Below are 22,622 nucleotides of genomic sequence, written 5' to 3'. Positions count from 1 at the left end.
AGGTACCTTCCACTGCGGTGTCGCAATAGATACAAATTTTTTGAAAGCATCAGACTCCACCAGCTTGTATGGTAAAAGCTGGCGGGCTAAGAGTTCAGACAAGCCAGCTGTCAGACGCCGGGCAAGGGGGTGACTTTGAGAAATTGGCTTCTTACGCTCAAACATGTCCTTGACAGACACCTGACTGTGGGCAGATGACCAGGAACTGCTACGTAAGAGAGACTCAGTGGAGGATGGTTGAGAGGGGGCAAGGAGGACAGCAGTGGTTGACGTGGCTGAAGATGCTGGAGCAGGAGGAGGAGGGCGGCTTTGAGTTTGTGTGCTGCTTCTACTCATGTGTTGTTCCCATCGGCGTTTGTGATGTGAGACCATGTGCCTTCGCAAAGCAGTTGTACCTAGGTGGGTGTTGGACTTCCCATGACTCAGTTTCTTTTGGCACAGGTTGCAAATGGCATCACTGTTGTCAGAGGCAGACACACAAAAAAAATGCCACACTGCTGATCTCTGCGATGACGGCATTCTGGTGGTGGCAACAGCATGCGTTGATTGGCATTGGCGTGGTGTCTGGCTGACCCCGGGTGCTGATGCATGCTATCTGACTGTGCCACTTGCTCCTTGAGACGACCTCCCCCTGCTTCCAACTCGTCTCCTTCTCCTCTCTGTCTCCCCATCTGAACTTTCCGCCTCTTCTTCTTCTCTTCTAGCAGGCACCCACGTGACATCCACCGACACATCATCATCAACCGCTTCACTTGTATCTGACACATCAACAAAGGAAGCAGCAGCGGGTACAACATCATCATCATTATCACCATCACACCGTACCTCCATGTCTGTAAAGCTGCCTGACTGAGACATATCACTATTTTCTACATCCTCTATCAATGATGGTTGCGCATCACTCATTTCTTCCAACTGATGTGTCAATAACTCCTCTGACAGATCAAGTGAAGCGGCTGTGGTGCTAGTGTTGGTGGTGGCGACAGGCGGGCGAGTGGCACTGGTCACTTGAGAGGTGCCCAAAGCACAGCTGGATGTGGATGGTGCGTCAAGGTTAGGAGGACTAGGAGTGGAAGCTGTAGAAGATTGGGTGTCCTGTGTTAGCCATTCAACTAGGTCCTCCTCAGAACTTTTCGCGTCCCCCCTGGCACCTGGCGTCTGAACAATGTGCATTTTTGTAGGGTCTAAAGGAATCACAGCACCATGACCACGACGGCACCTGCGGGGTGGCCTGCCTCTGCCTATCATTTTTTTTTAAATGTACACTTACAATACTATTAAATAAATTATATGAGTGGTGGCACTGGGCAAGTGGGCACAGTATACGCTGTGAGCCTGACAACAAAAAAAAGACTGATGTTTCAAAGTCAAAAATGTTTATTTTTTAAATTTGAAAAGTACTGTTTTAACAAACATGATTGGTGGCACTAGTTGGCAAGTGGGCCTGGCTGGCACACACGCTGGGAGGAAGGCAACTGCAATTAGATTACACTAGCTGACTGATGCTTCAAAGTAAAAAAAAAATTTTGTTTAAAAATTGACAATACTGTTAGAACAAATATGATTGGTGGCACTAGTTGGAAAAGGCAAGTGGGCCTGGCACACACGCTGGCAGGCATGCAAATGCAATTCAATGGCACTAGCAGACTGATGATTCACAGTAAAAAAAGTTTTTAGTTTAAATATTTTCAAACCTGTTAGAACAAATATGATTGGCTTGGCAAGTGGGCCTGGCACACACGCTGGGAGGAAGGTGACTGCAATTAGATTACACTAGATGACTGATTTTTTAAAGTCAAGAATTTTTTTATTTTAAAAATGTACAATACTGTTAGAACAAATATGATTGGTGTAACTAGTTGTCAAGTGGGCCTGGCACACACGCTGGCAGGCAGGCAACTGCAATTCAATGGCACTAGCAGACTGATGATTCACAGTCAAAAAAGTTTTGATTTAAAATATTTTCAATACTGTTACAACAAATATGATTGCTGGCACTAGTTGGCTAGTAGGCCTGGCACACACGCTGGCAGGCAGAAAACTGCTATTCAATTGCACTAGCAGACTGATGATTCACAATCTAAGAATTTTTTATTTTAAAAATTTAAAATACTGTTAGAACAAATATGATTGGTGTAACTAGTTGGCAAGTAGGCCTGGCACACACACTGGCAGGCAGGCAACTGCAATTCAATGGCACTAGCAGACTGATGATTCACAGTCAAAAAAGTTTTTATTTACACTATTTTCAATACTGTTACAACAAATATGATTGCTGGCACTAGTTAGCTAGTGGGCCTGGCACACACTCTGGCAGGCAGGAAACTGCAATTCAATTGCACTAGCAGACTAATGATTCACAATCTAAGAATTTTTTATTTTAAATATTTACAATACTGTTAGAACAAATATGATTGGTGTAACTAGTTGGCAAGTGGGCCTGGCACACATGCTGGCAGGCAGGCAACTGCAATTCAATGGTTATAGTAGCAGACTGATGATTCACTGTCAAAAAAGTTTTGATTTAAAATATTTTCAATACTGTTACAACAAATATGATTGGTGGCACTAGTTGGCTAGTGGGCCTGGCACACACGCTGGCAGGCAGGAAACTGCAATTCAATTGCACTAGCAGACTGATGATTCACAATCTAAGAATATTTTATTTTAAAAATGTAAAATACTGTTAGAACAAATATGATTGGTGTAACTAGTTGGCAAGTGGGCCTGGCACACATGCTGGCAGGCAGGCAACTGCAATTCAATGGCACTAGCAGACTGATGATTCACAGTCAAAAAAGTTTTTTATTTACAATAATGTTACAACAGATAGGAGTTTTTTATTTACAATAATGTTACAACAGATAGGAGTGATGGCACTCAGGATAGAACTAGGCACAGTATGTGCTGGCAGCCTGACACACAAGCTGGCACTAGTGGTGGCAGGCTGGCCTGTAAACTAAAATTAAATAACACTAGAAGACTGATGTAAAAGTTTTTTTTTTTTTCAAAATTTAAACTAATGTTACACCAGATAGGAGTGGTGAACTGGCACTGAGGATGGAAGTAGGCACAGTATATGCTGGCAGCCTGACACACAGGCTTGCACTAACGGCAGCCAGGCTGGCCTGGCAACTAAAATTATATAACAATAGCAGACTGATGTAAAAAATAAATAAAAAAATTACACTAATGTTACACCAGATATCATATAAGTTGTTGAAAAAAGAGCTATTAATCACACTATATGATGTGGGCCAGAAACACACAGGTCTGATAGAAAATTAAATTATATTACACTAGCAAAATGATTTCAAAGTTTTTTTTTTTAAATTTAAAATAATGTTAAGCAGATATGAGTGGTGGCTGGCTGCTGCTAGGACAGCAATTAACCACAGTATGCTGTGTAAGACAGAAACACACAGGCCTGATAGAAAATGAAATTAGATCACACTAGCAAAATTATTTAAAAGTTTTTTTTTAAATGTAAAATAATGTTAAGCAGATATGAGTCGTGGATGCTAGGGCAGCAATTAAACACAGTATGCTGTGTAAGCCAGAAACACACAGGCCTGATAGAAAATGAAATTAGATTACACTAGCAAAATTATTTAAATGTTTTTTTTTTTAATTTGAAATAATGTTAAGCAGATATGAGTGGTGGCTGGCTGCTGCTAGGACAGCAATTAACCACAGTATGCTGTGTAAGCCAGAAACACACAGGCCTGATAGAAAATGAAATTAGATTACACTAGCAAAATTATTTAAAAGTTTTTTTTTTAAATTTAAAATAATGTTAAGCAGATATGAGTCATGGATGCTAGGGCAGCAATTAACCACAGTATGTTGTGTAAGCCAGAAACACACAGGCCTGATAGAAAATGAAATTTTATTACACTAGCAAAATGATTTCAAAGTTTTTTTTTTTAATTTAAAATAATGTTAAGCAGATATGAGTGGTGGCTGGCTGCTGCTAGGACAGCAATTAACCACAGTATGCTGTGTAAGCCAGAAACACACAGGCCTGATAGAAAATGAAATTAGATTACACTAGCAAAATGATTTAAACGTTTTTTTTTTTAAATTTAAAATAATGTTAAGCAGATATGAGTCGTGGCTGCTAGGTAGGGCAGCAATTAACCACAGTATGCTGTGTAAGTCAGAAACACACAGGCCTGATAGAAAATGAAATTAGATTACACTAGCAAAATGATTTAAAAGTTTTTTTTTAAAATTTAAAATAATGTTAAGCAGATATGAGTGGTGGCTGGCTGCTGCTAGGACAGCAATTAACCACAGTATGCTGTGTACATCAGAAACACACAGGCCTGATAGAAAATGAAATTAGATTACACTAGCAAAATGATTTGAAAGTTTTTTTTAAAACTTAAAATAATATTAAGCAGATATGGGTGGTGGCTGCTAAGTAGGGCAGCAATTAACCACAGTATGCTGTGTAAGTCAGAGACACACAGGCCTGATAGAAAATGAAATTAGATTACACTAGCAAAATGATTTAAAAGTTTTGTTGGTTAAATTTACACTAATGTTAAACATATATCAGTGGTGGCACTAATCACAGTATATGCTGTGAGCCTCACACACAGGCTGAAAGCCAGGCAAATGCAAATAAAAATACAAAGGAAAAAAAAAAACGACTGAAGTTATAGCCCTAAAAAGGGCTTTTTGGGGTGCTGTCCTTACAGCAGAGATTAGATGAGTCCTTCAGGACTGTAGTGGACACTAAATACACTAGCCTAGCTATCTATTTCCCTATTATGTCAGCAGCAGCAACACTAAAAACTCCTCTCACTAAGAAAGCAAGATCGTAATGAATCTAAAATGGCTGCTGCCAAGGAGCTGGGAGGGTCTGTGAGGGAGTGTCTGCTGCTGATTGGCTCAAATGTGTCAGAAGGCTTTGACATACAGGGTCAAAGTTTCCTCAATGATGACACATAGGGGGCGGATCGAACATCGCATATGTTCGCCCGCAGCAGCGAACGCGAACAAGCGTTCGCAGTGAACTGTTCTCCGGCGAACAGTTCATGACATCACTAATGAGGATGTGATAAATAGAACATACACTCCATGCAATATATATACAACTAATAATAGCATCTAGAATCATGACAGGGTAATCAGAATAAGCTTTTTCTATTGGCTAATTTACAACCTGACTGGAGGAAACCTTCTTTCACAATTGGATACAAATTAATTGAAATGGACACTATACACTCATTTTTTCTTTGCATAAATGTTTTGTAGATGATCTATTTATATAGCCCATAAAGTTTTTCGGTTTTTTAAATGTATAGTTTTCCTTATTTTTAAATAACATTGCTCTGATTTTCAGACTCCTAAGCAAGCCCAAAAGTTTTATGAGAATACCGTCAAATACCTACTCCAGCTTGCTACTGTTTGTGTAAAGGGTCTTTTCATATGCAAAAGAAGGGGGAGGGGGGGAGGGTCTTATTTCCCATTTGCCGTGGGCTTTCAAGCTACCTTTTCAACAGAGCTAAACTGAGAGCTTCTAAGTAAGTTTTTAAACAGTTTTATACTGGATTTTTATCTGTGCATCTTATTCTTTCTAGTAGTGTCTATTACATGCAGTTATATGAAAATGAGTGTATACTGTCCCTTTAAGATATATAAAATATGTGTTCCTTTAGACTTCTAGATATTTGAATGGTGTTTAATCCAGAAACATGAGATTATAACAGTGTTTGAATAAACAAAAACAAAAAAACACAAAATCCTTCTTGAATTTATGTATTTATACTCTCAGATTTCATTACAGAAGTGGAAACTGCACAATTATTTTATGAGATTATGATCTTATTTATATTAAAGAATAAAATGTATCTGAAGAAAATATGGTATTTTATATGCATTATCTCATAATCCACAATTGGTACTTTATTTCTGGAAACAGTCAATGCTACCTTGAATGCACATATGCATAATTCAGAGCTTTTTTGTGAGACTTTCTAAGGTTGATATTTGAGTAGCTATAATAACTTGTGTAACCAAATTTATGCAACAACAAGGACACCGTTCGCCCCTGACAAACTATAATAATTTTTTGTGAAAACTCATTCCCACATCATTATAATTATACTACATTTTATGCAGTAAAATAAGATAGATATACATTTATGATGATGACTAGTCTAGATAAAGGTCAGCTAAATTAAAATTGATTTTATTATTATTATTATTATTATTATTTATTTATTTATAATGAAGGAGAAAGTAATAGCCTCCACATTTAAGGGTTCTGGTCTAAGGTGTCCTGGCGCCCTAGAGGTATTAGACCTCTGCAATCCCTACATGACACTTGTTGAGACAGATAGTGAGGCCTTATTTCTAGATCCTGGCAAGTACCTCAGTGAGTCAATAGTACATAAGCCTCTGTAGCTAGGACATTTTTCAGTCCAAAGGACATTATCAAAAATGAATACAGCCTCTTAGAGTTGATTAACATTAACTTATCCTGGGAATAGTAGGGAGCTGCCAGAATCCATATCTAAAGTATAATGTGGTTATATACTTGGTAAAGGGGGGTCAGTAATGGGTTAATAGCAGTGGAAATTTTGTGATGGAGGTCTGTTGCAGCCATATTCATTTCCTCCATTCTGGGCTGCTCAAATATGCAGAATACACTTGCTGGCTGAGAGTACAGCAGTTTTTCCTATCACCGTATATCGGCTTATCTTTACAAAGAAAGGTCTCTAGGTATCCAAAGTTTAATGACATAGCTGTTGCTGCTGGAATGAAAAAAAAAACCTCCCTGTTTCCCACATACAAGGATATATCCAAGGCAGTTAGAAATTACACACACTTTACTAGCAACAATAAAGTGTGTCCATAGTGGGATATTCTCACAGGACACAGAATCCGTGTTGCTTGGATATAATGGACACCAAAAGGTGGACACATTTTTCTAAGGCAGGAAAAACCTCACGGCAGGGGACCAAACTTCAAGTATGGCTGTTGTTATCATTTGGTTTAAGTCCAGACACCCCAAGCTTAGATCACTACTTAAATGTGGCTATATAGATTAAATTAAAGGACAGACATTTTAACACAATACATTTAATAGCAGCAAGTGCTAACATACAGGTAGATTACGAGTTGTGCGTTTGCATTTTAACGCTGAAAAAATGGCAATTTCAGCGTTAAAACAGCAGCGCAGCCATTACGAGTCTTGTCGGTATAGCTGTACCACAAGCATTTTAGCCTGTAACGCAACGTTAGTCCCGATCTCAAAAAAAAAAATTTTTTTTCATTGGATTCCCATAGCGCTGCCATTACGAGTTTTGCAGTGATGTAAAAAACTTGCGTTACACCCTATACCGACACAATCCGTACCGCCATCTGAGACCAGTAGTTATGAGTTTTACGCAACAAAACTGTTACAAAAAAAACTTATAAAGTGTTACAAAGTACACTAACACCCATAAAGTACCTATTAACCCCTAAACGGAGGCCCTCCCACATTGCAGACACTATTTTTAAGTTATTAACCCCTAATTTGCCGCTCCCGATATCGCCGCCACTAATACAAATTATTAACCCCTCTTCCGCTGCTCCCCAACATCGCCCACACTATACTAAAGTTATTAACCCCTATTCCCCCGCACCCCAACATCGCCCGCACTATAATAAAGATATTAACCCCTATTCCGCTGCTCCCCGTCATTGCCGCCACTAAATAAAGTGATTTACCCCTAAACCTCTGGCCTCCCACATCACTGCTACTAAATAAACCTTTTAACCACTAAACAGCCAGCCTCCAACATCGCCAAAAAAATTAAATTAAACTATTAACCCCTAAACCTAACACCCCCCTAACTTTATATTAAAATAACAAGATCCCTATCTTAAAATAAATAAAAACCTACCTGTGAAATTAAAAAATACTAAATTTAAACTATAAATTAACTATTAGACTAAAATTAAACTAACTAAAAATTAAATAAACTAAATTACGAATTAAATAAGCTAAATTACAAAAAATAAAAAAATTCTAAAGTACAAAAAACACTAAATTACGAAAAATAACAAACAAAATTATCCAAAATAAAAACAATTACACCTAATCTAATAGCCCTATAAAAATAAAAAGCCCCCCCCAAATAAAAAACCTAGCCTACAATAAACTACCAATAGCCCTTAAAAGGGCCTTTTGTAGGGTATTGCCCTAAGTTAAACGTCTCTTTTACCTGTAAAAAAATTCAAAGACCCCCAACAGTAAAACCCACCACCCAACCAACCCCCCAAAATAAAAAACCTAACTCTAAAAAAAAAAAACCCTTAAATAAACCTAACACTAAGCCCCTGAAGATCTCCCTACCTTGTCTTCACCACACCGGGTCCCGATCTGTCCAGAAGAGCCTCCGATGTCTTGATCCAAGCCCAAGCAAGGGGCTGAAGACATCCATCCTCCGGCTGAAGTCTTGATCCAAGCGGGCAGAAGAGGAAATCCGGACCGGCAAACATCTTCATCCAATCAGCCAATCGGAATTCGAGGGATGCCATCTTGGATGACGTCCCTTAAAGGAACCTTCATTCGTCATCTAGTCGTCGGAAGAAGAGGATGGATCCGCGCTGGAGGTTTTGAAGATCAGCCGGTCGTCATCGGATGGAAGAACATAGAAGATGCGGCTTGGATGAAGATGTTTGCCGTTCCGGATGTCCTCTTCTGCCCACTTGGATCAAGACTTCAGCCGGAGGATGGATGTCTTCAGCCCCCCGCTTGGGCTTGGATCAAGACATCGGAGGCTCTTCTGGACAGATCGGGACCCGGTGTGGTGAAGACAAGGTAGGGAGATCTTCAGGGGCTTAGTGTTAGGTTTATTTAAGGGGGGGTTTGGGTTAGATTAGGGGTATGTGGGTGGTGGGTTGTAATGTTGGGGGGGGGGGATTGTATGGTTTTTTTTTACAGGCAAAAGAGCTGAATTCTTTGGGGCATGCCCCGCAAAGGACCCTTTTAAGGGCTGGTAAGGTAAAAGAGCTTTTCTATTTTAATTTTAGAATAGGGTAGGGCATTTTTTTATTTTGGGGGTCTTTGTTATTTTATTAGGGGGCTTAGAGTAGGTGTAATTAGTTTAAAATTGTTGTAATATTTTTCTAATGTTTGTAAATATTTTTTTATTTTTTGTAACTTAGTTCTTTTTTATACTTTAGTTTATTTAATTGTATTTAATTGTAGGTATTGTATTTAATTAATTTATTGATAGTGTAGTGTTAGGTTTAATTGTAGATAATTGTAGGTATTTTATTTAATTCATTTAATGATAGTGTAGTGTTAGGTTTAATTGTAACTTAGGTTAGGATTTATTTTACAGGTAATTTTGTAATTATTTTAACTAGGTAGCTATTAAATAGTTCTTAACTATTTAATAGCTATTGTACCTGGTTAAGATAATTACAAAGTTGCCTGTAAAATAAATATAAATCATAAAATAGCTACAATATAATTATAATTTATATTGTAGCTATATTAGGGTTTATTTTACAGGTAAGTATTTAGCTTTAAATAGGAATAATTTATTTAATAAGAGTTAATTTATTTCGTTAGATTTAAATTATATTTAACTTAGGGGGGTGTTAGGGTTAGGGTTAGACTTAGCTTTAGGGATTAATACATTTATTAGAGTAGCGGTGAGGTCCGGTCGGCAGATTAGGGGTTAATACTTGAAGTTAGGTGTCGGCGATGTTAGGGAGGGAAGATTAGGGGTTAATACTATTTATTATAGGGTTTTTGAGGCGGGAGTGAGGCGGATTAGGGGTTAATACATTTATTATAGTAGCAGTGAGGTCCGGTTGGCAGATTAGGGGTTAATAAATATAATATAGGGGTCGGCGGTGTTAGGGGCAGCAGATTAGGGGTACATAGGGATAACGTAGGTGGCGGCGGTGTGCGGTCAGCAGATTAGGGGTTAAAAATTTTAATAGAGTGGCGGCGATGTGGGGGGACCTTGGTTTAGGGGTACATAGGTAGTTTATGGGTGTTAGTGTACTTTAGAGCACAGCAGTTAAGAGCTTTATGAACCGGCGTTAGCCCAGAAAGCTCTTAACTCCTGACTTTTTTCTGCGGCTGGAGTTTTGTCGTTAGATTTCTAACACTCACTTCAGCCACGACTCTAAATACCGGCGTTAGAAAGATCCCATTGAAAAGATAGGATACTCAAATGGCGTAGGGGGATCTGCGGTATGGAAAAGTCGCGGCTGGAAAGTGAGCGTTAGACCCTTTCCTGACTGACTCCAAATACCAGCGGGCGGTAAAAACCAGCGTTAGAGGCTCTTTTGATGGCTACCGCCAAACTCTAAATCTAGCCATTAGGTTTTATTTCACAGGTAAGTTTGTATTTAGTTATAAATAGGTATTATTTAGTTAATAATTGTAACTTTAATTTAGCTCTATTTTAATTATGTTAAAGTTAGGGGGTGTTAGGGTTAGGGTTACGGTTAGGTTTAGGGGTTAATAAAGTTTAATTTAGGTTGTTGCGATGTGGGAGGCTGGCGGTTTAGGGGTTAATAGGTTTATTTAGTGGTAGTGATGTGGGAGGCCAGAGGTTTAGGGGTTAATCACTTTATTTAGTGGCGGCAATGTCAGGGAGCGGTGGAATAGGGGTTAATAGATGTATTATAGTGTGGGCGATGTTGAGATGCAGGGGAATAGGGGTTATTGGGAGCAGCAGATTAGGGGTTAATAGATTTATTTAGGTGGCGGCGATATCGGGAGCGGCAGATTCAGGGTTAATAACATTATGTAGGTGTCGGCAAAGTCGGGGGCAGCAGATTAGGGGTGTTTAGACGTGGGGTTTATGTTAGGGTGTTAGGTTTAAACATAGCTTTTCTCCCCGTAGACATCAATGGGGCTTCATTACGGAGCTTTTCTTTCCGCGATCGCAGGTGTTAGTTTTTTTTCTAACACGCTCTCCCCATTGATGTCTATGGGGAAAGCGTGCACAAGCACGTCAAAGCAGCGCTTGTATTTTGTGCGGTATGGAGCTCAATGCAACCATATCGCACGCACAAGGCATATTTTTTATAACTCGTAATGGCAGCGCTATAGAGGGTGAAATAACGTAAATTTTGTTGCGTTCGTTAACTACCCTCTATAGCGCAAAACTTGTAATCTAGGTGATAGTTAACTTCCCAAAATACAACTGTGGGCCATTCATTTCCTTGTGATATAATAAGCAAATAAAAATAAATCAGGGATGTGACATTTCAATAGCTCATAATATATATAACAAAGAAAAACATCTGTACAATTACTGGGTTCATTTTTATTGATGATGTAGATTCAAATGTAGAATTTGTATAATTTGTATTTATGTTAAGTGATCTATATATGTTTGAGCAATACTGCTGGTAAAGATGATCCACTAAAGTAAGAACTTGTGTGAACAAGTCTGGTCCTTGATGTCCCCACATTGCTCCATTATAGTTCTGGATACAGTTTTCCATGCTTTTCCAAGAGAAATTGGGACCATCTGAAAGGCCCAATACACCATTGCTGGAACAGGTGGTACTGAGCAGCCAACATTTTTTATTTGGGATTTGTTGAATTTAGATGATGTCAGTGTCTATGCAAACCTGCAGCCATCTGAGCTCACGTGGATCCAGTGTTTTTCAATTTTAAGATCAAACTACCAAAATAATGAAAATATAGGTTATTTTTGTAATCAGTGAAAATGGCAGTAAGCAAAGTCAACAAATTCTTTATACTTTCTTCTTGTTGAAATATTCCAAATCACACATTAGTATATCAACAGAAAGCATGGCATAAAAAATCTTTTGAAATCCCTTGTTTATCTAATAGCGTGTTAGATGATTTAAGTTCTGGTTACTATAAACTGATATGAAAAACAAATCACTTAAACTCATTCAGTTAAAATTAAAATATTGATATGAAGATTGCTGGAGTAATCTGGAGTACGATTAAGTAAATATTGCCATTTTGGAGTTAAATTATTACACCAGCCATCGCATGGACAGACTTACGTAGTTAACTCGTTTATATGTAAGATTTTTGCATGCGTCGGATAGCATACATATTACAAGTTTAAAGGGTTAGAAATTGATTCCCGTGTAAACCTAGTTAAAATATATTATTATAATTACTATTATACATTTAATAATTTAAAATATTTTTTTTATTAAATTAAGCTTTCACATACCTTCATTTTAAAAGTGAAATTGTCATGAGATGTGCGGTAATGACTAGTGATGTCCAGTTCGTGAACAAATAGTTCTTTTGAACTGGTTCTTTTCACTGAACTGTGTGAATCAGTTCACCAGACTGAACTGATTCGTTTGCAAACAGTTCACTTCCTGAGTCTGCAGAAGCACTGGTAATACGATCCTAGAGTGAGTTCTGCTAACCCCTCCTTTGCAATGAATCACTCAGCAGAATCAGACATCCTCACTCTAGGATCATATTACCAGTACTGCTGGTGACTCAAGAAGTGAACTGTTTGCAAATGAATCAGTGTACTGTTAACTAACTCCTTTGCATAACTCCTTTGCAATGAATCAGTTAACAGTACACGATTCCTTACACTGATTCAAAAGCACTTTCTTTTATTTTAACTGAAACTGAAAAACGTATAATGGATGCTGCTATACAATTTACCCTCCCTTCCCAGTGCTTGCTATTTATAAGAGTGTCTGAAGTTTAGCACACTTTAATAGAAATAATATGGTATCAACTAAATAAACTTATTTTAAGAATAATCCTAATAATCAGCCTTATACTTTAAATGAAAATACTCCACTGGAAAGTTTTCTAGATTGGCATTGCTACAACTAACAAGATAAATTAATTAGCTAAATCTAAATAAATTAATTATGATCTATCTATACACTGTGTGCAGAATTATTAGGCAAATGAGTATTTTGACCACATCATCCTCTTTATGCATGTTGTCTTACTCCAAGCTGTATAGGCTCGAAAGCCTACTACCAATTAAGCAAATTAGGTGATGTGCATCTCTGTAATGAGAAGGGGTGTGGTCTAATGACATCAACACCCTATATCAGGTGTGCATAATTATTAGGCAACTTCCTTTCCTTTGGCAAAATGGGTCAAAAGAAGGACTTGACAGGCTCAGAAAAGTCAAAAATAGTGAGATATCTTGCAGAGGGATGCAGCACTCTTAAAATTGCAAAGCTTCTGAAGCGTGATCATCGAACAATCAAGCGTTTCATTCAAAATAGTCAACAGGGTCGCAAGAAGCGTGTGGAAAAACCAAGGAGCAAAATAACTGCCCATGAACTGAGAAAAGTCAAGCGTGCAGCTGCTAAGATGCCACTTGCAACCAGTTTGGCCATATTTCAGAGCTGCAACATCACTGGAGTGCCCAAAAGCACAAGGTGTGCAATACTCAGAGACATGGCCAAGGTAAGAAAGGCTGAAAGACGACCACCACTGAACAAGACACACAAGCTGAAACGTCAAGACTGGGCCAAGAAATATCTCAAGACTGATTTTTCTAAGGTTTTATGGACTGATGAAATGAGAGTGAGTCTTGATGGGCCAGATGGATGGGCCCGTGGCTGGATTGGTAAAGGGCAGAGAGCTCCAGTCCGACTCCCGCCAGCAAGGTGGAGGTGGAGTACTGGTTTGGGCTGGTATCATCAAAGATGAGCTTGTGGGGCCTTTTCGGGTTGAGGATGGAGTCAAGCTCAACTCCCAGTCCTACTGCCAGTTTCTGGAAGACACCTTCTTCAAGCAGTGGTACAGGAAGAAGCCTGCATCCTTCAAGAAAAACATGATTTTCATGCAGGACAATGCTCCATCACACGCGTCCAAGTAATCCACAGCGTGGCTGGCAAGAAAGGGTATAAAAGAAGAAAATCTAATGACATGGCCTCCTTGTTCACCTGATCTGAACCCCATTGACAAGGAGGGAAAACAGTACACCTCTCTGAACAGTGTCTGGGAGGCTGTGGTTGCTGCTGCACGCAATGTTGATGGTGAACAGATCAAAACACTGACAGAATCCATGGATGGCAGGCTTTTCAGTGTCCTTGCAAAGAAAGGTGGCTATATTAGTCACTGATTTGTTTTTGTTTTGTTTTTGAATGTCAGAAATGTATATTTGTGAATGTTGAGATGTTATATTGGTTTCACTAGTAAAAATAAATAATTGAAATGGGTATATATTTGTTTTTTGTTAAGTTGCCTAATAATTATGCACAGTAATAGTCACCTGCACACACAGATATCCCCCTAAAATAGCTATAACTAAAAACAAACTAAAAACTACTTCCAAAACTATTCAGCTTTGACATTAATGAGTTTTTTGGGTTCATTGAGAACATGGTTGTTGTTCAATAATAAAATTAATCCTCAAAAATACAACTTGCCTAATAATTCTGCACTCCCTGTATTATTTTAATATATTTTAATGTAATAGACTTATGATATGTATATAAAGAGGGATATATAACATACATTTCTTATCATTTAAGCACACATATGCCTGTGCAGTAATCCTCTATCATTTCTGTGCATTTCTTGTATTTTACTATACAATATATCAGAGGTGATTCATTTGTCATGGCAAACACACACAAACAAAAAAAAAATGCTCATGTTATACAATCGAATAGACAGTGACTCAGTAGTCATGCATCTAAACGATTCAGGAGGATTCGGATTTGCGATTCAGCAGGTAGAGCATCAGTAAGACGAGAATCTTCAGCTCTGCCTCACCCGCATCACATGTTCAGCAAGTGAACTGATGAATCGGTTCATGAACCGGTTCACTTAAATGAACCGTCCGAAATGAACCGATTCATCTAGATGAACCAAACTTCCAATCTCTAGGAATGACTGCTCATAAAATGAGGCATGGCTCATAACCCAGCATCCGCCCCACATCCAATGGCAAAGCAGCTCGGCTCGTTAATTTAAATATTACATTCAGTCAGCATTGCATGCGCAGTACTGACAATAAAGCCCAGCTGTTCAAACCTTATTGATTCTATTGGTTGAAGGGGCAGCTTCACACTGGCAACAGCGGAGACAAGGAACAATATAAACAGGAACACTATTACCCACGCTTTACAAGCTGCTTCTGTGCTACTTTATCCCTGCACTAAGGAGAGCAGCGTGTATATTAGAATTCTTCTCTGCCTGTGATGAAGTCCATCTGTGTTTTAGACGCTGAATACGGCAGTGAGTTTGAGAGCTATGTTTATTTAACTGTCGGGCTCATCTCCCCCTCCCTCTGGCTGTGTTTGCTTGATTAGTGATGGTGAGGGCTCTGTTTCCACATGAAAGCAAACACAGCCAGAGGGAGGGGGAGATGAGCTGGGACAGTTAAATAAACATAGCTCTCAAACTCACTGCCGTATTCAACGTCTAAAACACAGATGGACTTCATCACAGGCAGGGAAGAATTCTAATATACACGCTGCTCTCCTAGATGTCTCATCCTATTCATTTGCAAGTGTGAAGCTGCCCCTGCAAGTGAAATAACTAGTGCTCCTGTCAGTAGACTGCTGGAGACTGAGGACAAGTCTGCGCATGCGTTGCTAATAAAATAGTTTTAATGCGCATGCGGGCCGCCATGCTGTTTCTACCTAGGTAGAAGATCGTAACAGGGACACATAATGTTTAGAAAAGGGGATTGGCACAGTACTAAGTTTCCAATTAAAATTACAAAAAATGGAAAGAAAACTTTACAAAAGTACCAATTACAAATGTATTTATTATTTTAAGAAGTCTTTCATGAGTTAAAAATATTTTTTGGGTTTACTATCCCTTTAAAGTAAAACTAGTAAAATGTTTCCCCACAAGGGCTAAACCCAAAGCATGCAAAAATCCGAACTTCAAATATCGCAACCATGTTGACATATTCCCCCATAGACTTCAATGGACCACAAAAAGTGGAAAAACAACCTAACACCCAACAAGTCACACAAACCCAATCGCTTTTAACTAAGTGTGCTAACCTGACATGAAATATTAATATTTCACATTCCAATCTTCTTCACATAGAATAATATGTTATATATTTTTTTAAATACAAATTTTTATTTATATATTATGTTTGTTTTTTTTTGTAAAATATTTATCTATTCAATATCTATTTCAAGAATATCTATTTTAAAACACTTACGCCTAGATTTAGAGTTCTGCGGTAGCCGTCAAAAGCAGCGTTAAGGGCTCCTAACACTGCTTTTGGCCGCCCGCTGGTAATTAGAGTCGTGTAGGTAAAGGTCTAACGCTCACTTTCAAGCCGCAACTTTTCCATACCGCAGATCCCCTTACGCCAATTGCGTATCCTATCTTTACAATGGGATCTTCCTAATGCTGGTATTTAGAGTATTGGCTGATGTGAGCGGTAGACCCTCTACCGACAAGACTCCAGCCGCAAAAAAATGTCAGTAGTTAAGAGCTTTCTAGGCTAACGCCGGTTTATAAAGTTCTTAACTACTGTGCTATAAAGTACACTAACACCCATAAACTACCTATGTACCCCTAAACCGAGGTCCCCCCACATCGCCGCCACTATAATACATTTTTTTAACCCCTAATCTGCCAACCGCACACCGCTGCCACCTACATTATCCCTATGAACCCCTAATCGGCTGCCCCTAACATCGCTGACACCTACATAATATTTATTAACCCCTAATCTGCCCCCCCCCAACATCACCACTACCTAACTACACTTATTAACCCCTAATCTGCCGACCGGACCTCGCCGCTACTCTAATAAATGTATTAACCCCTAAACCGCCGCACTCCCGCCTCGCAAACCCTATAATAAATAGTATTAACCCCTAATCTGCCCTCCCCAACGTCGCCGCTACCTAACTTCAAGTATTAATCCCTAATCTGCCGACCGGACCTTGCCACTACTCTAATAAATGTATTAACCCCTAAAGCTAAGACCCTAACCCTAACACCCCCTAAGTTAAATATAATTTTAATCTAACTAAATAAATTAAATCTTAAGTATTTTAATCTAACTAAATAAATTAAATCTAAAGTATTCCTATTTAAAACTAAATACTTACCTGTAAAATAAACCCTAATATAGCTACAATATAACAAATAATTATATTGTAGCTATTTTAGGATTTATATTTATTTTACAGGCAACTTTGTATTTATTTTAACTAGGTACAATAGCTATTAAATAGTTATTTACTATTTAATAGCTACCTAGTTAAAATAATTACAAAATTACCTGTAAAATAAATCCTAACCTAAGTTACAATTAAACCTAACACTACACTATCAATAAATTAAATAAATTACCTACAATTACATACAATTAAATAAACTAAACTAAATTACAAAAAGAAAAAACACTAAATTACAAAAAATAAAAAAAGATTACAAGAATATTAGGCTAATTACACCTACTCTAAGCCCCCTAATAAAATAAAAAAGACCCCAAAATAATATAGGTCCCTACCCTATTCTAAATTAAAAAGTAACCAGCTCTTTTACCAGCCCTTAAAAGGGCTTTTTGTGGGGCATGCCCAAAAGTAATCAGCTCTTTTGCCTTTAAAAAAATACAAGCCCCCCAACATTTAAACCCACCACCCACATACCCCTACTCTAACCCAAACCCCCCTTAAATAAACATGACACTACCCCCCTGAAGATCACCCTACCTTGAGCCATGTTCACCCAGCTGGGCACTGATGGACCAAAAGAGGACATCCGGAGCGGCAGAAGTCTTCATCCTATACGGGCAGAAGAGGACATCCGGACTGACAGACATCTTCATCCAAGCGGCATCTTCTATCTTCATCCATCCAACGAGGAGCGGCTCCATCTTCAAGACCTCCGACGCGGAACATCCTTCTTCCCCGACGACTAGATGACGAATGACGGTTCCTTTAAATTACGTCATCCAAGATGGCGTCCCTCGAATTCCGATTGGAATCCCGAATTAAGGTAGGAAAAATCTGATTGGCCAATCAGATTCAAGTTCAATCCGATTGGCTGATCCAATCAGCCAATCAGATTGAGCTTGCATTCTATTGGCTGCTCCGATCTTTCGATTTGTATTTTAATTACAATTTTTATTTGGACTTTTAATATAATTTTAAACTGCTTATTTTTTTGAGTATAAGGCTTAGTGACTAAGTACTAGGGGGCGCTAATGGTAACCCAAAAGATTACAACTGGAGTAGTATTTACCACTTCCGCTATAGCACTAATTGCGCTAGAAGTAATCTTTTTGCACGGGTTATGCTGGTATTATGAGTTGAAAGTAAAAAGGTATTGCGCTCGCGCTAACATGACATGCGCAAACACGTTAAATATAGTGCAATTAGACTGTTGCGCAAAGAAGTGAATGGAGAAAAAAAAGTGAAAAAAACCCTACTCGCCAGCTAACCCGAACGTATATTCTCATATGCACTAACTATTCCAATGTTCTGCACACTGCATAATATGTTCTTTTTAAAAAAAAAAAAAAAAAAAAAAAAAAATTCTATCTATATCTGATAGTATTTTGGTGTATTCTGCTATGTGAAGAACATTGGAATGTGAAATATTTACAGTACATACAGAGTGAAGCGCACTCACAAGAACGAACAACCAACTCAATACCATTGTTAGTCTGTTCTGTGGCGATTTACCACCTGGGTGCAGCTTCATTTTAGCCCAGCAATTCTTTTCACAGAGTAAAACTTTCCTGTAGTATATCAGTCTATTACGGTCAGTCCACCAGCAAAATACCAGGCAATTCCTCTCTGAACAAGGAACATAGCAACCCTAGACAATCATTTCGGCCTTCATTGTGCCTCGTCAGTGAGGTGTAGCCATATTCCTCTAAATGCACTGAGCAAGGAGTCCAGTCCAGGTCTGGTTGCTTGTTCCCCTTTTTCCTTTAGGGAGACTAAATACATATAGAGAGAAGCGCACTCACAGGAACCAACATCCAGCTCAATAAAATTGTTAGCCTGTTCTTTGGTGATTTACCACCTGGATGCAGCTTCTTTCTAGCCCAGTAATGCTTTTCACAGAGTAGAACTTTCCTGTAGTATATCAGTTTGATATTAAGGTCAGTCCAGTGCCGAAATACCAGGCAATTCCTCTCTCAACAGGAACACAGCAACCCCAGACGACCGTATATATATATATATATATATATCCTATACTATAAAAGGCCAAGTGTGTTTGTCCGAAGCTGTCATGCGCAGTAGAGACAGCACGAGGACAAACACACCTGGCCTAAGTCCCTAACTGTTCTGTCGACTGCGCCGAGCAGAAGTGGGCGTGGTCGAGCGTGAAGGGGGCGGAGCCTAACGCGAATGCCCGTGAAGGGGGCGGAGCCTAGCGTGAAGGCCAGTGAAGGGCCGTGGAGAGAGCTCAAACAGCTCAAGAGAGGGTGGAGAGATGTGGGGAGAGGGGGGGAGATGTGGAGTGAGGGGGAAGATGTGGAGAGAAGGGAGAGATGTGCGGAGATGTGGGGAGAGGGGGGAGATGTGGAGAGAGGGGGGAGGTGTGGAGAGAGGGGAGAGATGTGGGGAGATGTGGAGAAAGGGGGGAGATGTGGAGAGAGGGGGAGATGTGGAGAGAGGGGAAAGATGTGGAGAGAGGGGAGAGATGTGGAGAGATGTGGGGAGATGTGGAGAGATGTGGGGAGAGGGGGGAGATGTGGAGTGAGTGGGGAGATGTGGAGTGAGGGGGGAGATGTGGATTGAGGGGGGAGATGTGGAGAGAGGGGAGAGATGTGGGGAGATGTGGAGAGAGGGGGGAGATGTGGAGAGAGGGGGGAGATGTGGAGAGAGGGGGAAGATGTGGGGAGAGGGGGGAGATGTGGAGAGAGGGGGGAGAGAGAGACAGAGAGAGAGAGGAGAGAGAGAGAGGAGAGAGAGAATGAGAGAGAGAGGGGGAGAGAGAGAGGGGGGGGGAGAGAGAGAGAGGGGGGGGGGGAGAGGGAGAGAGAGAGAGAGGGGGGGAGAGGGAGAGAGAGATAGAGGGAGAGAGATAGAGAGAGAGGGGAGAGAGAAAGAGGGGAGATGTGGACAGAAAAAGAGAGAGGGGGGAGATAGAGAGAGAGGGGAGTGAGAGAGACAGAGGGGAGAGAGAGAGAGAGAGAGAGAGAGAGAGAGATTGGGGGGGGAGTGAGAGAGACAGAGGGGAGAGAGAGAGAGAGAGAGAGAGAGAGAGAGACAGAGGGGGGAGAGAGAGGAGGAGAGAGAGAGGAGAGAGAGAGAGGGGAGAGAGAGAGGGGGGGAGGGGGGGAGAGAGGGGAGAGAGATAGAGAGAAGGGGGAGAGAGAGAGAGAGGGGGGGGAGAGATAGAGGGGCAAGAGAGAGAGAGAGGAGAGACAGAGGGGGGGAGGGAGAGAGGAGAGAGAGGGGGAGAAAGAGGAGAGAGAGAGAGAGGGGAGAGAGAGAGGGGAGAGAGAGAGAGGGGAGAGAGAAAGAGAGGGGGAGGGGGGAGAGAGAGAGAGATAGAGGGGAGAGAGAGAGAGGAGAGAGACAGGGAGAGAGAGAGGGGAGAGAGAGAGAGGTGAGAGAGAGAGAGAGGGGAGAGAGAGAGGGGGAGAGAGAGGGGGGAGAGAGAGAGAGGGGGGAGAGAGAGAGAGAGAGAGGAGAGAGACAGAGAGAGGGGAGAGAGAAAGAGAGAGGCGAGAGAGGGGGGGAGAGAGAGAGAGATAGAGGGGAGAGAGAGAGAGGAGAGAGACAGAGAGAGGGGAGAGAGAAAGAGAGAGGCGAGAGAGAGAGGAGGCGAGAGAGAGAGAGGGGGAGAGAGAGAGATAGAGGGGAGAGAGAGAGAGAGAGAGAGGGGTGAGATAGAGAGAGAGAGGGGTGAGATAGAGAGAGGGGAGAGAGAGAGGGGAGAGAGAGAGAGAGAGAGAGAGAGAGAGGAGAGAGAGAGGGGGGAGAGAGAGGGGGAGAGAGAGAGGGGAGCGAGAGAGAGAGAGGGGAGCGAGAGAGAGATAGGGGGAGAGAGTGCAAAAGAGAGGGGGGAGAGAGAGAAAGCAAAAGAGAGTGGGAGGGAGAGAACGCCAGGGGTGGGACCACTGTACTGCAAAAAATGGCCCGTGTGAACGGGCTTTAGGACTAGTATATATATATATATATATATATATATAAGAAGTAAGTGAGTTGAATCCAGCACCATAGGTTTTAGTAAAATTTCTGTCCCACCTGTGTGCACGTTACCAAGGAGTATCAGCCAAACTCCAGTGTATACAGTCCATGTAAAAAACAAGGTAACAGCACCACAGCACACAATCTTCTTTTAAAGGTGAAAAATCTTTATTTGAGGTTTAGCAACCAGTAAAAAGCGACGTTTCGGACCTACATAGTCATGCATGATTAAGGACTATGTAGGTCCGAAACGTCGCTTTTTACTGGTTGCTAAACCTCAAATAAAGATTTTTCACCTTTAAAAGAAGATTGTGTGCTGTGGTGCTGTTACCTTGTTTTTTACATGGACTATATATATATATATATATATATATATATATATATATATACACAGTAAATTTCTATACTATAATTGTGTTTGTAATGTCTGTCACCATCAGCAGTTGCGCACGCATCCTGAATGGAATGTTGACAGTGCGAGGACAAAGGAATTCACCTGGATGCAGCGAAAATGGCATTGTGGATTCTTTCACTATCCTGCCATTTTCGGATGCACCCTGCCTGGTGGATGCAGCGAAGGCAAACGGAGCATTACAAAAGCAACACCTAATTGCCCACATTAAAGTATTTTTTTTTTAAAAACGCCTGCATCAAGTATTAAAAAATAGATAAATAACCGCCCGCATCAAGTATTAAAAAAAACAAAAAACGCTTGTATCAAGTACAAAAAAATATCCTACACAAAATATTAACTCCTAAACCACAAAATGCCTATTATCGCAATAAACCTATTTACCCTATTAACCCCTAAACCGCAAAACCCCAACATCGCAATAAACCTATTTACCCTATTAACCCCTAAACCACAAAACCCTTACATCTCAATAAATCTATATAACTTATTAACTCTTTAAACCGCAAAAACCCACAACGCAAATAACTATTTAAATAACTAATAGCTAGATTATGAGTTTTGCGTTATGAGTGAAAAAGCAGCGTTATAGCCCATAATGCTGCTTTTTCACTATCGCTGCTATTACGAGTCTTGTCCAAAAAGCTATAACGCAAACTTTTATGGCCGTAATGCAAATTAACTTACTCAATTTGCGTAAAGTCTTTTTTCAATTGGGACTTCCATAGCGCCGATATTACAAGCTTTTTCTATGAGGCCAAAAAGTGAGCGGTACAGCCTATCCCGCAAGATTCGTAACGCAATCTAAAGTCAGTAGTTATGAGTTTTACGCTACAAAGCTGTAACATAAAACTCATAACTAAAGTGTTAAAAAGTACACTAACACCCATAAACTACCTATTAACCCCTAAACTGAGGCCCTCCCGCATCGCAAACACTGAAATAAATTAATTAACCCCTAATCTGCCGCTCCTGACATTGCCGCAACTATAATAAACATATTAACCCCTAAACCGCCGCACTTCCACATCACAAACACTAATTAAATATTATTAACCCCTAATCTGCTGCCCCTAACCTCGCCACCACCTACCTACATTAATTAACCCCTAAG

The 22,622-nt window shown here is 40.1% G+C and overlaps 1 long non-coding RNA gene across 1 annotated transcript in view; it reads right to left on the bottom strand.

The window, feature by feature from the left end:
- Positions 1-11,280: 11,280 nt before the first annotated feature.
- The window catches only part of LOC128655313 (uncharacterized), a 33,940-nt gene continuing 22,598 nt past the window's right edge, over positions 11,281-22,622 (bottom strand). Inside the window, exon 2 of the long non-coding RNA XR_008401756.1 lies at positions 11,281-11,663. This is a non-coding gene — a long non-coding RNA (uncharacterized LOC128655313). The remainder of the gene's footprint in view (positions 11,664-22,622) is intronic.

The sequence above is a fragment of the Bombina bombina genome, chromosome 4 (assembly GCF_027579735.1).
Source record: "Bombina bombina isolate aBomBom1 chromosome 4, aBomBom1.pri, whole genome shotgun sequence".
In the NCBI taxonomy this organism is placed as follows: Eukaryota; Metazoa; Chordata; class Amphibia; order Anura; family Bombinatoridae; genus Bombina; species Bombina bombina.
The sequence above is the reverse complement of the archived record's forward strand: the minus strand, read 5'-3'. Positions and strand labels throughout refer to the sequence as shown.